This window comes from Oryzias latipes, chromosome 19, assembly GCF_002234675.1.
Source record: "Oryzias latipes chromosome 19, ASM223467v1".
NCBI classification, from domain to species: Eukaryota; Metazoa; Chordata; class Actinopteri; order Beloniformes; family Adrianichthyidae; genus Oryzias; species Oryzias latipes.
Window position 1 is genome coordinate 7,588,818 of NC_019877.2, and position 6,073 is coordinate 7,594,890.

The window sequence follows — 6,073 nt, forward strand, 5'->3', positions numbered from 1 at the left end:
AAAATACAGCAGATGTTTGGGACTTTAGTTTGGCACAAAGTACATCCATGACTGATGACTGAAGTGATTGTAGAGACTGCTAAACATATATTACTAGTCTTTTAACCCTTGTGCTATCTTAGATGACCCCACCCTTACATTGACGTGTTCTCCCTACCATGACAAAGGTGGATAAAGGTGGAAAGATTTCCTGTAATCCATGGACACCAGTGAGGTTCACAAGTCATTGAAGAAAAAAGGTTCAGAGCACTGTCTAGTGGGTCTAGATGACCCAACTCCCAATGTTAAAGTGCCTAGGATAGCACTTTATTCCTGTGCCACAGGATAGCACAGGAATAACACCTCAATGTAAGGGTGGGGTCACCTACAATAGCACTAGGGTTAAACGAGCAATTACAAGTTACAAACCCTCAAACTCTATAACCTTTATGCTCCATAACCGTTTGAGAGGTTGTTAATTATTTTGGGATTGAGCTTGAAAGTGGAGGTTTTTTGCCACCCTTTTTGTATGTTTATATGGAAGAACTTCACAGATTTCTAAACAAAGGCTCAGACCTCTAATAAATCCATAATCCCTGAAGCCTTTGCCCCAGTGTGTTGATCCTGGTCATAGGTGGGCCTGATGTGTAAAATCAGTATTTGTGGTTAGCCAAAGAGTGGTCAGTTCCATCTGTTTTTTCACCCTTTAACCATTTTATTGTTTTTCCTTTACTTATCTATAGTTTTTGGTAGTTTTTTGGAGACACAACATTTCAGAAAAGGTCCACTTGCACATTCCAAGTTTGGATTCCCCATTTTTTCCTCACTTCTTATTGTTTTTGTTTTTTTTTGGCTACTTGAGTGACGTGTGGAGTGAAGAATCAGTAACCCAGCATACCTGAATTTGAGGTAGATCTTCCCTTTTGAAATTGCACAAAAGCTTCATAAGTTCCAAAGATACTTGGAGTGAGACTTTAAACAGACATTGACTTAAAACTCCAAAAAAAGAAAAATCAAAAAGCCATATTTTCTCTATCCCACTGATACTACAATTCCGGTTCTCCTCAATGACCACAACTCCATTCCTGCTCATCACAAAACAATCTTCTCCTTCATACAACGCTGCACGGACAGTTACCTCCACATCAGAGGGGAATGGAAGTCGCTGGTCTTCAACGCAGTTGTACTTTGATGTGACTTATATTTCTGCAGCAGAACAGGGCAACACAAACCTCACACTCACACTAGACAATGACCTGACTTTTGACTCCACACAAGTGGCTTCCATAAACACTGAGACCAAAGGTTAATTATCATCCCTTCCATCTGTGCCCTTTCCACTCTTCCCACCTTTTATTATTACTGAGGAGGACAGCTCAGCCATTTCTACTCCATGCTGTCGGTCTTCCACAAAATGCCTTAAAAATGACCCCTTCCCCCTCAACTAATATCTTAGAACTTAATGGAAAGGCCTCATAGAGTTAACACATCTTGAGAGTAACATTTAGAGCCGCTGAATATTATTATAATTATTATTATTTTTTTGGAACTTGGTGAAAAACCTTAAGCCTGTAAATTCTTTAGAAATACTTAATGGAGTCTGATGTCAAACTAAGATTCAATGTAAAGTTAATTTATGATTAAATACAAAAATAACCCTTTAAAAAAGAACATAACTTTAAGGCACTGGCACAGCTTCATTCTATACTCTAAAGTGATTCTCCATCCATCTATCCATCCATCCATCCATCCATCCATCCATCCATCATGCATTTCTGTCTGTGGGGAGTAATATGGATGGAAATATTTAAAAAAAAGAAAAAATGTTACACGTTAAAAACAAATAAAAACTGCTTTTTTTTATTTCAAACACAAAATGAAGCACAACAAAATAAGCATAACATACAAATTACCCTCTGTATAGCAGCTGTGCAGAAAAAACATTTGCTTATTTGTTTTTATTAATCATTTCTTGCCTTGTTATGTTCCATCAGTGACATCTTTTAGGTTTTTTTTAATACATGTAAACTTTTGCTTTGTTTTAAACCCGTTTCATAAATCCACACCACACATTGATAAGCACATTTTCTTCTTTGTAGTATGAATGCACTGCTTTTTGAAGTTCAGCTGACTTCTTAAGTTGTAACCCCCATCTTGAACATGTGTTGTATGTTTGCTAGAAGAAAGTTTTTTCTGGCTTTAAACATAATCAGTGCTGTTTTAAGTTTCACTAGTTGGCTTGGGGGGGTGGTCCCTTTGCCTGTGCTGGGGGGGGGTTGGCGGGGGGCGCTGCTCGGGGGGGGGGGCAGCGGCGCTGGATGGGCTTCCCGTCTACACCTGGGGCTGGGATCGGCCCTTCCCTGGCTCTGGGGCGGGACGGGACAACCCTCTTGAGGCCCCCGGTCGCTCTGGGTGTCATCCGCTTCGGCTGCGGGGTCTGGGGGTGGGGTGGGGTGAGGGTCTTGTCGGCCCTGTCCTGTGGGGGGGCATTCTGGGGGAGGGGGGGGGCACTACTGGTACGGGGCAGGGGGGGTTGACGGGTCGGGGTCTCCGCTGAGGCCATCGGCGGTTTCCCTGGCCGGTTGGCTGCCTCGGTCCCGTCGAGGCCTGACCAGAGCTCTTCTAGGGCCGGCGTTTGGGGGTGGGGGCCTGGGCTTGCTCCGGGGGGGGCCGGCGCTTTCTGGCTCCCCTCTCTCTGTGTGGGGGTGGTGGTGCTGGGCCTGGGGTGTCTGCGCCTCCGGGGGTGGGGCCCCGGGGCTGGGTGGGCCTGCCCCCCTTGCTGGGGGGGGGGCGGGGGACGGCTGTTTGACCACCGGGGGACAGTCTATCATCTGTCCCCAACTTACCCCCTTCCTCATATAACCTCATAATAGGGTGAGGGGGTGGGGGGCTTAGCCTGCGATGAGCCTTGGGGGGGGGGTTTACTAGGCAGTGGCCCCCCTCCTGTGGTTGCCGTATGGAGTGGGCCCCCCCTCTTTCAATTTTATTTGCACCTTAGACATGTAGGGCCCTTGGTAGGGGGGGTGCTTGGACATCACTGCCAGCAAGCAGCGGATGTCCTCCTAGCACCCTACCCGCCAATTTTAACCGCACCTTAGACATTTAGGGCCCCTTGGTGGGGAGGGTGAGGGGACGTCACTGTGAGTAATCAGGAGATGTCCCCTTAGTGCCCTACCCGCCAATTTTAACCGCACCCCCCTTAGTACACACCCCCCTCAATATATACATCCCAGCATAAACACACACACATGCACACACACACTCTCTCAAACACACATACACGCACACACATTTTGCAAGGAAGGTGGGACCTAGGACCATCTGTCCCCTGCCTCTTCCCTGGTGGGGGGTACGGGCCCCTTTGCAACGGCGGCTGTGTCCCCGGGGTGCCGGCTTCCTGGGCCCGGCGGTGCTCTCTCCGCGCGGTGGGGGGGTTCACATTACATCTGAGCCGGGGGTGTTCGTGTCCCTGGGGGGTGGGTTCTGGTCCTTGCTCCTGAGTGCTGGGCCCCGCCAAATTTCCAACTCTGGCCGAGCCTGGTCGGGCCATATTTACAACACCCCTTGTGGGCCCTCTTTTTTCCCCGGGGTTCCCCCCTCCTGGGCGGGGGCGGCGGGCCCCTGCCTCGCTCCTCCCTGGACCAACCGTGGGCCGGGCGGATGGCTGCCTGGAGTGCGGAGTGGGTCTCCCTTGGGGGGTCCTGGCTCGTACCTGGGGTTGGGGCGGGGGGATGCCCGGAACTCCTGGGTGGTGGTGGGGTGCTCGTCTGGGGCTGTGGGCGTCCTTCTCCGGTGGGGCCCTGCGTTGGGTTCTCCCGGCGCGGCGGGGGGGCTGCTCTCCTGGTTGGGCTGGGGCGGCGCCCTCTTTCCCTCCGTGCCTCCCTGCTCTCTGGCTCTGGGGGCCTTGCGGCGGCCCTGCTGGCCCTGGCCTGGGTGGCGGGCTTGGTCACCCGGGCGGCGGTTGTTCCCTGCCTGTTCCCGTGTGGCGTTGGGGGGATTCCGGCTGCCGCTGCTGGTGCGGTGGGGGTCTTGGGGTGGGGATGGCTGGGCACTCTCCCTCCTTCTTTTCACGTTCCACCATCCATTTTAGAAGAACATAAACACTCACCTGAGCACAGGTGTTAGCTCAACAGACTGAATGACTGAAATATTTCACACTAGTTGGTTTTAAGGCATAAGTATGCGTGTGAACACTATCTGTTTTGTGTACATGTCGACAGGTGGACATTTTTGCAACTAACAGGTGTGTTTATAACATTTGAGTGTGTGTGTGGACAGGCTCCGCCCTTTTTTTTTGTTTTTTTTTTACATTTAAACCTTACCATAATGATTAACAAGCAGTAAACTTGTTGCTTTATGCTGCTTCATGGTCTTATCCCACTTCCCCTCCTATTATCACCCCCTACCCCCCCTCTCTCTAACGTCCCTCTCTCTTCTTCCCCTCTTTCCTTTTCCGTCCGGTCCAACACCAAAGATTTTCAGACATGTTTGAAATTAATAAAGTTTGGCCTCAATTACAAAAGGGGTTTATTCAGACATACCTTTGGTTTGTCTGAAGATTAATAACCCCTCTTGTTAAAGTAAAATATTTCCAACCCAAGAGGCCCTCAGCTCTCATCTGACTGCCCAGCTGTTGGACAGGACAAGTTAAAAAAAAAAAAAAAAAAAAAAAAAAAAAAAAGTTTCACTAGTTCCCATAATTTCAATAAACCCAACTTTAAAAACAGTGCATTTGTATGTGTCCCATAATCCACATCATGAACTATTCAAATCACGTTTTTTTTGTAAGATGTACAAAAGTATTTCCCCAAACTTCTACACTGTACTGTAAATGTGGTAGTATCCTCGATGTATGTATTAGTAGACGTACTTTGTGAGTGTATGACATGTTTTTCCAAACGCTGCTATGCTTTTAGCAAGTTTAGTTCAGACTTGCTTTATTTGTGGCTTCCAGCTTATTTTTTGGTCTATAATTACTCCATGAACTTAGTTTTAGTAACTTTTTTCGCCACGATTATTGATTGCAGCTTTTATTTCCAAATCTGCGGGAACATGGTGATTTCTAAAAATCCTGAATTTAGTTTTGTTAAGATTCAGTGAGAGTTTATTTATGTTGAACCATTGTTTTAGTTTCCCTTGCTCTGTATTCACTGTTTTTACAATTTTCCTGAGATTGTCCCCTGTGCAGACTATACTTGTGTAGTTGGCATGTAAAAAGTATTTGAATGTATTTGACGCCATGTGTATGTCATTAATGTAAAGGATGAACAGTTTTTGGCCCTATATTGACCCTCGTGGTACTCCACAGCTTAAATTAAGCAGGGATGATTTACAATTTTCTAGTTGTACAAACTGCTGCCTGTTTTAAATGTACATCTGTTTAACCAATTTAACCCTTGTGCTATCTTAGATGACCCCACCCTTTCATTGACGTGTTCTCCCTACCAGGACAAAGGTGGATAAAGGTGTAAAGATTTCATGTAATCCATGGACACCAGTGAGGTTCACTAATCATTGAAGAAAAAAGGTTCAGCGCACTGACAAGTGGGTCTAGAATAACCCAACTCCCAATGTTAAAGTGCCTAGGATAGCACAAGGGTTGATGCCAGTCCTCGTGTTCCATATCTTTCCAGTTTGCTTTCTAAAATGCTATGATCAATAGTATCAAAAGCTTTTTTCAGATCGATGAACACTCCTACTGTAAACTCTTTGTGCCATTTGTAATTTCCTCAGTTAGTTGCGTAATCGCCATTGGATGGTGATCTATTTTTTCTGAAACCATATTGATCATCGGACATTAGTTTATGTTTCTCAACAGAATGTTCCAGCCTTGTGAGGAATACTTTATCAAGTGTTTTTGAAAATTGGCAGAGTAAAGACGCTGGTCTGTAATTTGTTAGTTGATGTTTGTCCTCTGATTTGTATCATAGAAGCATTTATTTTTGGAAACAGAAATTAGAAAATTGGACAAGGTACTGACAATCATGACTGGGGAAGTTGTTTTGGTACCTAGATGCTTTTTGTTATAGTTTAGTAACGTTCTTTTTCTTTAATTTTTTATGTGAATATTGATCTATGGTAAGGTGTAAAAAAT